Source organism: Gossypium arboreum, chromosome 10 (genome assembly GCF_025698485.1).
Source record: "Gossypium arboreum isolate Shixiya-1 chromosome 10, ASM2569848v2, whole genome shotgun sequence".
NCBI classification, from domain to species: Eukaryota; Viridiplantae; Streptophyta; class Magnoliopsida; order Malvales; family Malvaceae; genus Gossypium; species Gossypium arboreum.
The window spans coordinates 16,069,384-16,082,664 of NC_069079.1; the positions used below are offsets into that span (position 1 = coordinate 16,069,384).

The 13,281-nt window shown below is 36.8% G+C and overlaps 1 non-coding gene across 1 annotated transcript; it reads right to left on the bottom strand.

Annotated features, from left to right (window-relative positions):
• Positions 1 to 1,491: 1,491 nt before the first annotated feature.
• LOC128282795 (small nucleolar RNA R71) lies at positions 1,492 to 1,598 on the bottom strand. The gene has a single exon (XR_008273148.1). It is a non-coding gene; the product is annotated as a small nucleolar RNA R71 (small nucleolar RNA).
• Positions 1,599 to 13,281: the final 11,683 nt, after the last annotated feature.

The following is a 13,281-nucleotide window of genomic DNA, read 5'->3' on the forward strand; positions in this document are numbered from 1 at the left end:
CTTATTTAGTTATAAACTAAATCCCCTAAATACCTAAGGGGAATGAAACCTAAGACGAATCTTGTTATTATTTTCTGAATTGTATGATAAATATTTGACTTGTTCTTAATTAAGTGTTCTTAATTCTTGTTTTGATATCCCAGGATACCGATTCAAGATAAACTCTTATTCAGAGGAGGAATAGACCCTATCTAAGAGTACATTTGTCATAATTAAGCAGAGTTGATTGCGCGCCTAGACATAGGGTGACAAGATTTTTCCGAATTAGGTTGAAACCTAATAAGGGGATCCATAGATTGAGTTATTGCAACCCTAGAGTGTTAATTAGAGAAAAGTCTCGGTTATTCAATCTAGGGATTAGATGTTATTAGTCTTTAATAGGGATAATAAGATAACTTAGGGATCTCTACGGAACAAGTTAAATGAATAAATCGTCCGATTCGGAGCCAGAATAACAAGTACAGTCTAGGTGGATTTTTCCTTAGGTATTGTCTTGATTCAATCGATTTTTCCAAAAGAAATTCCCCAATTCCATTCTCTGCGCGTTCTTAGTTTAGATAGTTAGTTAGTTAAAACAAAAACCTCTTTGTTCTTAGGCTAGATAATAAAAAGACAGTAATTACTAGTACTTTTAGTTCCTTTGGGTTCGACAATCCGGTCTTGTTAAAACTATACAACTCTTTGATAGGTACACTTGCCTACATCGCGATAATAGTTAGTTCAAGAACGAGTAATTATAAATATTTAAAACCTATCACGAAACCTCGCGATCAAGTTTTTGGAGCCGTTTCCGGGGAACTAAGATATTAGAAACGCTCAATTTTTATTACTTTAGCCATTTATTTTTTTTACAATTTAATTTAATTATTATTATTTATTAATTTACTTTTTCCTTCTCTTGGCAGGTTTTTATAGTTTATGACTAGAATAAACCCGTCAGGGCCATTACTTTTTGACGAAGAAATTGATCATACAGTTCGCAGAAATCAAAGAGAAATAAGGCGAAGCTCAAGATACACAGAAAACGAGCAAGAAGATGGTACTCAACCCCCAACCGAAGATATGGCTGAAAACCAAGGCGATCAGCTACCTCCTGCAATTGCGGTTAATCAAAATCCTACTCTATGCACTATGTATGATTATGCTAAACCTTCTTTAACAGGAACTGAATCGAGCATATTTAGACCTGTTGTAGCTGCAAATACTTTTGAATTAAAACCTAACACTATTCAAATGATACAACAATTTGTTCAGTTTGATGGTTTGCAGGATGAGGATCCCAACGTTCATTTAGCCAACTTCTTAGAACTATGCGATACATTTAAAATTAATGGTGTCTCTGATGATGCCATTCGTCTTTGGTTATTCCCTTTTTCATTGAGGAACAAAGCTAAACAGTGGTTGAACTCGTTACCACAAGGGTCAATTACTACATGGAAACAAATGATCGAAAAATTTTTACTAAAATATCTTTTGCCGGCTAAAACGGCTAAATTACGTAATGATATCTCTTCTGTTGTACAGATGGATTTAGAAACACTCTATGATGCATAAGAGAGATACAAGGACCTTTTGAGAAGGTGCCCTTACCATGGGTTACCGTTTTGGCTACTGGTTCAAACGTTCCATAATGGCCTGAATCCTTCGACTCGACAAATGGTTGACGTAACTACTGGCGGAACCATCAATAATAAAACACCTGAAGATGCATATGAGTTTATAGAGGAGATGTCACTAAATAGCTATCAGTGGCAAGTCATGAGGACAAAGCCAACTAAAACAGCCGGCGTTTATAACGTCGATTCGGTCACCATGCTCTCTAATCAGGTCGAACTCTTAAATAAAAAGATTGATGGTTTTCTTAGTTCTTCGCAGGTTCATCTAGTAATGCAGTATGAAGCAAGTGGAAGTGGAACAAGCTATTCGGAATACCAACCTTATGGCCACAACATGGATAATGAGCAATTAAACTACATGGGTAGTAATCCCCGACCTTAAAACAATCCATATAGTAACACTTACAATGCAGGTTGGAGGAACCACCCCAATTTTTCATAGTACGGTCAAGGAAATCAAAGACCACAACCACCTCCAGGCTACCAACAACCACCCTACTAATAGGAAAAAAAGTCGAACCTTGAAGAGATGCTCTCAAAGTTTATTTCGGTGTCAGAAACTCGTTTCCAGAACATTGAGACAGCACTTAAAAATCAACAAGTGTCGATCCAAGGGCTCGAAACTCAGATAGGTCAGCTTTCCAAACTAATTTTCGAACGACCACAGGGTAGCTTGCCAAGTAATACTGAACCCAACCCAAGGGAACAGCTAAACACAATTAATATTCAAGATGAAGAAGGAGTTGTTGAGCCTGAACCAGAACCGAGGCAAGAAACTGTGGTAAGCAAAGGTCAAGGTGAGTTAGATAACAATAAAAAAAAAAATGGTGAATGTCAAATATAAACCTCGTGTGCCATACCCCAATGCGACAAGTAAAGATCGCTCAGATGAACAATTTGGTAAATTCCTTAAACTCTTAAAAAAATTACATATTAACTTACCATTTATTGAAGCTCTATCGTAGATGCCAAACACAATGAAATTATTAAAAGAGCTTTTAGAAAATAAGCGGAAGTTGGACGAGGCATCGCATGTGGAGCTAAATGCAGTGTGCTTAACTATTTGAAAAAATAAGCTACCGAACAAACTAAAAGATCCAGGGAGTTTTACGATTCCTTGCTTAATTGGTAGTTTAGATGTTAATAATGCATTAGCTGATTTAGGGGCTAGTATTAACGTCATGCCTTATAAAATGTTTAAGCAACTAGGTCTCGGGAAACCCAAACAGACTAGGATGAGCATTCAACTAGCAGATAAAACTATAAGATTTCCTAGGGGTATTATTGAAAATGTGCTAGTAAAAATCGATAAATTTATATTTCCCGTTGACTTCATTATTTTAGACATAGAGGAAGATAGCAACACTCCTTTAATTTTGGGAAGGCCCTTTCTAGCAATTGCTAAAACAATTATTGATGTTGGCACAGGTGAGCTCACGCTTTGCGTAGGAGACAAAACACTCACCCTTCAAGCTCGCAATTCTGACAACACATCGGAAATTGAAGGTGATCGTCTAAACCATTCTATTAAAACTGACCACATGATACAACCCACTTTGCAGGAGATAAGTCTGAAGGAAGTACATGAGCCACTCTCAAACAATAGTAAAGGATCTATTCATGAAGAACGAAGGCTGCAAATAGAGGAGCTAGATGAATGGCGAACACATAAACCGAGAACACACGATAAACCGAAACTACGCCAAGACGAGCTTAATACCTCTCCAAATCAACTTAAAGTTTGAGATAAAGTCTTATTAGATGCCGTAGATCCCTACATTTTCACTACCATACCGAATGAAGAAATCCCTCTTACGGTACTCAGCATTTTTCGATTCGGTACGGTGGAGGTGAGTCATCCCAAGTTCAGCACTTTTAAGGTAAACAACACCCGTTTAAAACTTTATTTTAAGATTGATAGCAGGAATGAGGAGTATAAACTCCTCGAACCACCATGATCATTCAATAGAGAGGTAAGTCGAGCTTAGACTATAAATAAGCACTTCTCGGGAGGCAACTCGAGCATTAACTATATTAACTTCTTTAAAAATTTAGTCTTCAACATCTAACTTACTAACAGAGCTCTCGAACACAGGTTTTCCACAGAGACACGGCCAAGCACACGGGCGTGCTTATAGTCGTGTGAAAATAGGGCAAGGATTTTCCCAAACACGGGTTACGATAAAATGCCACGACCGTGTGACATGGCCGTACTCGAGCCTGCCAAAACAACACGGGCGTGCGACACGCCCGTGTAGAAGACCCATGGTTGAAACTGAGAAACTAGTACGGGCGTGCGACATGCCCGTGTCTCACACTCGTAGTCGAACCTGTTAGATTGACACGAGCGTGGGGATTTCCCACACGGGTGTGAGAGAAGCGAACGAAGCTAGACACGGTCGTGCGACACGGTCGTGTGAACCCACACGCCTGAGGTACACGGGCGTGGGACGAATTTTAGATGTGCCCAAATAGGAAAAACGCGAAACACACGGGCAAAAATTAGGGAACACGGGCATGTGCCATGGCCATGTGGCCCAAAATCTATAAATACCCTGCACTATTCAATTTCTTCCCCATTCAAAAACCCTAACCGTAGCTTCTGTAACTCTACACGGCCTCCCTGCCATACCCGTGCGCCGCTTCCCACTCCATTTTTGACGCTCAATCTCTCTCCCCTAGTCCTTTCACTTCTATTTTACTTTTTTCTAATGCTTAGTATCAACATAATCTTTATATCTTTTGAACTATTCTTCTTTTTGCTCATTATTCTATCTTTTAATTTGCATTCTTAGGTTAGTCATGACATTACTATGCTTCTTCTCATTCTATTACCATGCCAATGTCTATCATTTAATTTGCATTCCTAGGTTATCATACATTCCGTGTTAAATTAATATTAGGAAAACCTCATATCCATTACATTTCTATTCTCATTCTCATTGTTATTTTGGTTGAGTTTGCTTCATATTAGTAGTCTTGGCTAAAATAGTTAGTTCAAATTCATGACTTTTTACTTCTTCGAATTCGTTTACCTATTATTATTATTCTTTATATTATAGGCTTTTAATGTCGTCTTCACGAGGAAAGAAGGCCGTTGTCCTTGGTTCTAATAAACGGAAGGGAGCGTCATCTTCTGCGGGTCCAACCACGAAAATCTGTCACCCCCTCCTACAGTTGCCCCGTGGGCCCTAGGAAGAACTTTTACAGATACTTCGGGCCCGACCTTTAATTGTAGGCCACTGCATCCACTGGGCCGCCGTAGAACAAGTTCAGTTGGCTGATGCAATTCGGGCCCTCTTAACCACCGACCCTTGGCAGTTGTTCTTTGGGATCATCGAACCAACATACCTCGAGCTCACGATGGAACTATGCTCAACGTTCTATCTCCAGACCGTAATGACGAACTACAATGATCTCGGTACGGTGCAATTTTGCCTAGGTGGATTACTCCGCCAGCTTAGCATCCCAGAATTCGGTACAACATTCGGTTTATATACAGAGGAGTTCAAGGAAGAGAATGACTTAGATGTTCTCACTCGTCACATACATTTCTCTCCCTCGTAGTGCTGGCACACTTTGGCCCCTGGCGCAGCCACCTACAATCCTAGCTGCTCCAAGGCATCAACTCTCCCACCATCCTTAAGGTACCTACACGCCATTTTGGCTCACACGATTACAAGGAGGCGAGAGAGCACTGGCGTCGTCAACACTCACAACGCCTACTTTTTATGGTACATGTCGCACGGGCACGTCATCGACCTTACCTATTTCATCGCCCTCGCGATTCAGCACCAGGCGGAGCGGTATCGGAAGAGGGTCATCTCCATCGGCCCCTACGTGACTCGACTAGTGCGACACTTCGGGCTCCTCAACACCGCGGCCCAAGAATCATCCCTCACCCTCATCGGCCAGATGTCTCCACAAGGCATCTCGAGCATGCTTAGCATGAGGATGATTGAGAGGCGCCGGGGAACCTACCCTCCCCAATATCATCTCACCCAATCTACTGAGGAGGAGGACCCATCGACTCAGCCACCACCACCACCCTCTCATCTAGTTCATGCAGCGGCTTCATATGCTGACATCCCTGAGCGCCTCACTCGATTCGAACAGCAGTATTTTCAACGATTTGACAACATTGATGCTACTCCATAGCAGATTTGTCAGCACCTCCACATCTCATCGCCAGTCCCACCTCGCGAACCATCCAGCGATGAAGATGTTTAAAAACATTTATTTATTATTTTATGTTTTTAATTTTTATTAAAACTACTTTTTATTTTTATTAGATTTTAGACATTTTATTTTTAATTATTAATTTCGGTTATTTCTTTTTGAGTAATTATTCCTCCTAATATCCCCTAAAAAGTTCTTGATTTTATCACAGTTATATAGAGCTCTTAAGCTCATCATCACATAGGAACTAAAACTCCACCGGGAAAGGTTCTCCACGACTGCCATGTCCTACTCGCCTATGACCATAGCTACCACTAGAGATAATATCCTTTTGGCGCAGGACTTATGGCCTAATGAACCTCTACGACCGCCGGTGTATCCTCCTCCACTCTCGAACCGATTACTCTCCAGAACTCCAGTTCAAGGAATTCATCATACAGGAAGTTTCACTTCTCTCCCTATCTTATTTTTATACTCTAATATATATCTTTGTACATTAAGGGTAATGTACATCTTAAGTGTGGGGGGGTATTTATTTCATTATCAGAAAAATCCCTGAATGATTGCCTTGTTCTCTTGAAAAAGCTTTCATATCATATTTAGGATAAATTTTAATTGGTTTATGATTTTGATTGATATATCTTGAATTAAAACATAGGCAATTATGCATTGATTGTTTAAACTTTAAGACATTAGAGAATCAAGCATGATGAGTTGATTTTTAACAATTTAAAATCTTAGGTTGTTTCCCCAAAGTTTAGGTATTAATTTGAGTTGGAATTCACAAGTTGTTAAACATCAAAAAGCCATAATTTTTGTGACATTTTTGAGCCTTTTGAGCATCTATTAATTCTTTTCATGGTCACTTTTATTATTGGTTTGAGTGAGTTAGTACTGAACTGTTATTCTAGAACTTGCTTGATTATGCATGTCGAGACCACACCATTTGATTTGATATGTCAAAATGATTAAGGCACTTAGGATTAACCCACTCATGCCATGAAAAGCCTACCTCCACAATTAACCCCTAGCAAACCCCATTGAGCCTAACAAGCCATTTCTTGTATTACCCTTAATATTAACCTTTAAACCATTATTGTTGAAATCCCCTAAATTAATTTAAGCCCCATTTTTGTCGAGATTTGAATTGAAATAGTTGCTTAGCTATGTTTTATTTTACTCTATAATTTAACTTGTTCTTAAAAAAAAAACATGTATACATATTAGTAGTGATCTTCTGTTTGTAAGCTTCAGAAGTTAAATTCCTTAGTCTGAGAAGAAGCATTGTTGTACGCAAGTGATGATTAACTCTTTTTCTAGTTAGGTAATTTTTCAATTCAATCTCGATTCTAATCCTTTCTTTTAGCTTGTGACCACACCCCCTAACCAAACCTCATTACAACCCTCTAAAGACCTTTTTGATTGATGTATCATCTTAAATTATAGTGGTAGAGATTTGATTTTCATGCAAGCCTATGGTAAGGACTTTTCATTATTGACTATTGAGTGTTTCATTTATTGTCCTTAAACACCTCGAGTGATTTGAGTGAATCTGTAGTGAGGATATGAAACTCTGTGATATTCTGAATCAAAGGTAATTACTTAAATGAGGAGAGACACCTATGTTTGCATTATTAAATACTCAACTTGGAATGTTTGAAACTTTTATGTTCTTTTAGTTGAATTCTCAATGTATGATTACCTATGGATTATTATGAGATATTATCGATAGAAATTATAAGTTGAGAAGAATTTATTTTGATTGTGAGTTGAGAATTTTGCTTGAGGACAAGCAAATGCTTAAGTGTGGGGGTATTTGATAAACTGTAATTTATACATATTTTTACCCCATGTTTAATGCATTTTATGGATGATTTTCCATTAGAATTGATGATTTTCCATTAGAATTGGTGAATTCGATGCTCCTAATGCTTTAATTTCATGTTTTACACTTAGGAGAGCATAAGAGAGTGAAAGGAACGAGAAACGGGCCAAAAACGAAAAAAATGGGCCAAAGTATGAAATCAACACGGCTTGGACCTCCTCACACAGGCAGACCACACGACCGTGTCAATTTGGCAGGCTCGAGCATGGCCTGAAGTAATCGTACACGGGCGTGTCCCTACCGAGCCCAAGTTGAGTCTAATTCGGAAAAGGCTAATTTTGAGGGCTTTTAGGCATTCCAAAGCCTGTAAATACACCCTAGAGAATGAAGAAGAGGATGAGAGAGTAGGGGGTAAGGAATTACTCCAAGAAAGCCGATTGATTCATCTCAGAAGTCAGATTCATCATCAAGACTGAAGATCTCTCCTCAATTCCCCTTCAGGAGTTTTAAGTTTTCTTTATATTTTGTATTCTTTATTATTCTAAGATGTTTTCTTATTTAGTTATGAACTAAATCCTCTAAATACCTAAGGGGAATGAAACTTAAGAAAAATCTTGTTATTATTTTTTGAATTGTATGATAAATATTTGACTTGCTCTTAATTATGTGTTCTTAATTCTTGTTTTGATATCCCAGGATACTGATTCAAGATAAACTCTTATTCAGAGGAGGAATAGACCCTGTCTAAGAGTACATTTGTCATAATTAAGCGGAGTTGATTGCGCGCCTAGACATAGAGTGACAAGATTTTGCCGGATTGGGGTGAAACCTAATAAGGGGATCCATAGATCGAGTTATTGCAACCCTAGAGTGTTAATTAGAGAAAAGTCTCAGTTATTCAATCTAGGGATTAGACGTTATTAGTCTTGAATAGGGATAATAACATAACTTAGGGATCTCTACGGAACAAGTTAAATGAATAAATCATCGGATTTAGAGCCAGAATAACAAGTACAGCCTAGGTGGATTTTTCCTTAGGTATTGTCTTCATTCAATCGATTTTTCCAAAAGTAATTCCCCAATTCCATTCTCTGTGCGTTCTTAGTTTAGATAGTTAGTTAGTTAAAACAAAAACCTCTTTATTCTTAGGCTAGATAGTAAAAAGACAGTCATTACTAGTACTTTTAGTTCCTTTGGGTTCGACAATCCGGTTTTGTTAAAACTATACTACTGTTCGATAGGTACACTTGCCTACATCGCGATAATAGTTAGTTCAAGAACGAGTAATTATAATTATTTAAAACCTATCACGAAACCTCGTGATCAGTTGTGTTTATTGATAATATTTTAATTTACTCTCGTGATGAATCTGAGCATATCGAGCATTTGAGAATCGTGTTACAAACTTTGAGAGATAAATAATTGTTTGCAAGGTTCAGCAAATGTGGGTTTTGGCTACGAGAGGTTGCTTTTCTGGGACATATAGTTTCAGCCGTGGGTATCCGAGTTGACCCAAGTAAAATTTCTGCTATTATAGATTGGAAGCCTCCGAGAAATGTATCTGAAGCCCATAGTTTTCTGGGACTAGCTAGCTATTATAGACGATTTGTGAAAAGCTTCTCGATGATTGCAACTCCAATGACATGATTGCTTCAAAAAGAAGTTAAATTTGACTGGTCAGAAAAGTGTCAGCAAAGCTTCAAGCAGTTGAAAGCATCATTGACAGAGGCACCGGTGTTATTTCAGCCTGAGTCGGGTAAAGAATTTTTAGTTTTTAATGATGCATCGTTAAATGGCCTAGGTTGTGTTTTGATGCAGGAAGGCAAAGTTGTAGCTTATGCCTCTAGACAATTGAAGCCACACGAAAAGAATTATCTGACGCATAATCTAGAGTTAGCTGCGATAGTGTTCGCATTGAAAATTTGGCGTCATTACTTGTTTGGTAAGAAATGTCATATTTATACCGACCACAAAAGCTTGAAATATTTGATGACTCAGAAAGATTTGAATTTGAGACAACGGAGATGGTTAGAATTGATAAAAGATTATGAATTAGTGATTGACTATAATCCGGGGAAAGTGAACGTAGTTGCTGATGCTCTGAGTCAAAAATCCTTATTTGCTTTACTTACTTTGAACACATAATTAGCTTTTTCTGACGACGGTTTGATAGTAGCCAAGTTGAAAATGAAACCATTATTTCTACAGTAGATTTGTGAGGCTAAAAAAATTGATAATGAATTGCAATCAAAATGAGCTCAGTGTGAGTCGACTTCAGATTCAGAGTTTCGAGTAGGGCTTGATGACTATTTGAGGTCTCGTGATAGAATATGTGTACCAAGAGATTCTAAGATCATTTGGAAGGTTTTAAATGAAGCATACAGTAGTTGTTTATCAGTACATCTGGGAAGCACGAAAATGTATAACGATTTGAAATAGCTTTATTGGTGGCACGGCATGAAACAAGATATCTCAGAATTTGTTTTGAAATGTTTGATTTGTTAGCAAGTCAAAGCTGAGCATCAAGTATCAAGTTTATTACAGCCTATAATGATTCCTGAGTGGAAGTGGGATAGAGTAACAATGGCTTTCATATCGGATTTACCCTTATCTCTGAAAAAGAAAGATGCAATCTGGGTTGTTATTGACAGATTGACGAAATTAGCTCATTTCAATCCAGTACATATAGATTTCTCGCTTGATAAGTTAGTTGAGTTGTATATTTCTGAAATTTTGAGATTACATACTGTTCCTCTATATATGGTTTCGGATAGAGATCCAAGATTTACTTCGTGATTTTAGAAGAAATTGCAAAAAGATTTAGGTTCAAAGTTGTATTTTAGTACTACATTTCACCCGCAAATGGATGGTCAATCGAACAAGTTATTCAAATACTTGAGGATATGTTGCGTTGTTACATTCTTGAGTTTGAAGGTAGCTGGGAGAAATATCTACCGCTGATTGAATTTGCTTACAATAATAGCTTCTAATCGAGTATTAAGATGGCGATGTAAGAAGCTCTATATGGTTGTAAATGTTGAACACTGTTGTACTAGAATGAGCTTAGTGAAAATAAGATTCACGGGATTGATCTGATCAGAGAAACAGAAAAGAAAGTGAAAATAATTCGTGATAGTTTGAAAGTGGTGTCAGATCAACAGAAATCATACGCGGATTTGAAATGGAAAGATGTTGAGTTTTAGATCGAAGATAAAGCATTTCTAAAAGTTTCACCATGGAATAAAATACTCAAATTCGGTAGAAAAGGAAAATTGAGTCCGAGATTCATCGGATCGTATGAGATTATCGAGTGAATTGGGCCAGTGGCATATCGATTGTCTTTACCGTTTGAGTTAGAGAAAATACATAATGTGTTTCATGTGTTGATTCTTTGACGATACCAATCCGACCCTTCACATGTCATTTCCCCGATCGAGGTTGAAATTTAGTTTGATATGTCATATGCTGAAGAATCGATTCGAATTTTAGCTCGTAAGATAAAAGAGGTGAGAAATAAGAGAATTGCATTAGTGAAAGTATTATGCCATCGACACAGGGTTGAAGAAGCTACATGGGAACCCGAGGAAGCTATACGAAAATAGAACCCTAACCTATTCACTGGTAAGATTTTCGAGGACGAAAATCCCTAAAAGGGGAAGAGTTGTAACAACTCGTTTTTAGTCAAATCAAAATAGTGATTTCGAGACCAAAAATCTGAGGTTGAAAAATTATTTTAATATTATTTGAAGTGTTTACAGCATGATAGTATGTATGTGTGAAAGTTTCGTAAAGAAGTTTTACTGTTTGAATGGTTAATTCGGTAAAAAGGACTAAATCGCGTAAAGCATAAAACTTGAGTTCTATTAGTTAAAGGTATTAAATAGCTATGGATAATTAACGTAGAGGTTCTTATGTTGTAATTAGACCATTATATTGACAAGGGGACATTTATGGACATGTTATAAATTGTTTTAAAGGTTAATTAGTAAGGTTAATTTAGTAAATTAGCAAATAAGATAAGTAAAAACAAAACCATAATTTGTCTCCAACTTCTTCACCTAGCCGAATTTTAAATGAAGAAAACATCACCATTTTAGGTTTGAGCTTTCAACAAGTTCTTCTTGAGCATGTAAGTCTATTTTTGCTCAATTTTTGATGATTTCTGTGTTTTTGTAATCTTTGCATCTAGTACTAGCTAGCCTAGGGGCTATTTTGCAATACTGTTAAAGATTTTGAATGATTCCATTGATGAATATGTATGATTTTTGAAGTTTGATAATGGATTTTGAATAGTTTTTTATAGTTGAATAAGTTTTGTAAAGTGATTTTTGACAAAAATGTCAAAAAGGGATTAAATGAAGAAAATGTGAAATGTAGTGGTTAAAAGTGTGAATAAATGAAAATTATGGGCTTCTAGGGACACTATGGTAATTTGGCTAGCATGGGTTAGTCTTGAATTTCATTAATTTGTGATTTTGTGAAATAAGGACTAAATTGTGGAAAATGTGAAATTTGTAGGGCAAAAGTGTAAATGTGTTTTAAAGTGTATTTTGGACTAAATTGAATGAATAAATGATTGAATAAGTTAATTTTGAATATAATTAGATCAAGAAAAGTGGAATACAGACTTGGATCGGGGAAAAGATAAAGTTATCGACTAATCGACTTGATTCGCTGTTTTAGCATCTGAGGTAAATTTGTATGTATTAAGCATTATAATATCTATGCTTTAGTTCTTTGATATTGCATAAATTGTATATACAAGACTACAAATATGTTCGACAACAAATCGGTTATTTGTGGCACTTAGTGTGTGATACGACATAGCTTCGGCTATATATGGCACTTAGTGTGCGATAAGATATAGCTTCAGCTATATATGGCACTTAGTGTGTGATTCAACATAGCTTCGGCTATATATGGCACTTAGTGTGCGACTTGAGATAGCTTCGGCTAGTACGACACTTAGTGTGTGAGATATCGAGTATGGCACTTAGTGTGCAAGACATTGAGTATTCAACGACATTCCGTGTATGTATGAACTTGTTATGGATTGGTACAGGTATGTACATGTATATTATGAGCTTAAACTTGAAGAAGTTACAAAGTTTGTATATAAGCTTATGAATAAGCAGTTGAAAGATTTGTTAGTAATCACAAAGTACATGGTAATATGTTTAGATTGATGAATGTTGAATTTTTGATTAGTTTAGTTTATATCATACGAGCTTACTAAGCTATGAAGCTTACTTTGTGTTATTTTTCTATGTTTTATAGTAAATCAAGGCTAGCTCGGATCCGAGAGTCATGGAGAACATCATCACACTATCAAACATCTAAGTTGGTACTTTTGGATTATACATTTTTGGCATATGGCATGTATAGGCTAGTTCTGGTATTTTGGTTGTGATTATAGCTATGAGATTTGGCTTGTAAATTGTATATGTTTTAGTTTGTATATACAACCATGAGTGATGGCTTATTTTGGTATGTTCGGTATGAATGTGATTATGGTTTTATAGTTGTTCAGATGGTTAATTGATTTATGTAGTATAAAGTGCTTGAGAAATGCCTTGATGAGTTATGATTTTAGATGTTGTGTGGTTATTTATAAGGAAGTTTTGTGGGTGTGAATTATGGTAAATGAACTATATAGACTGA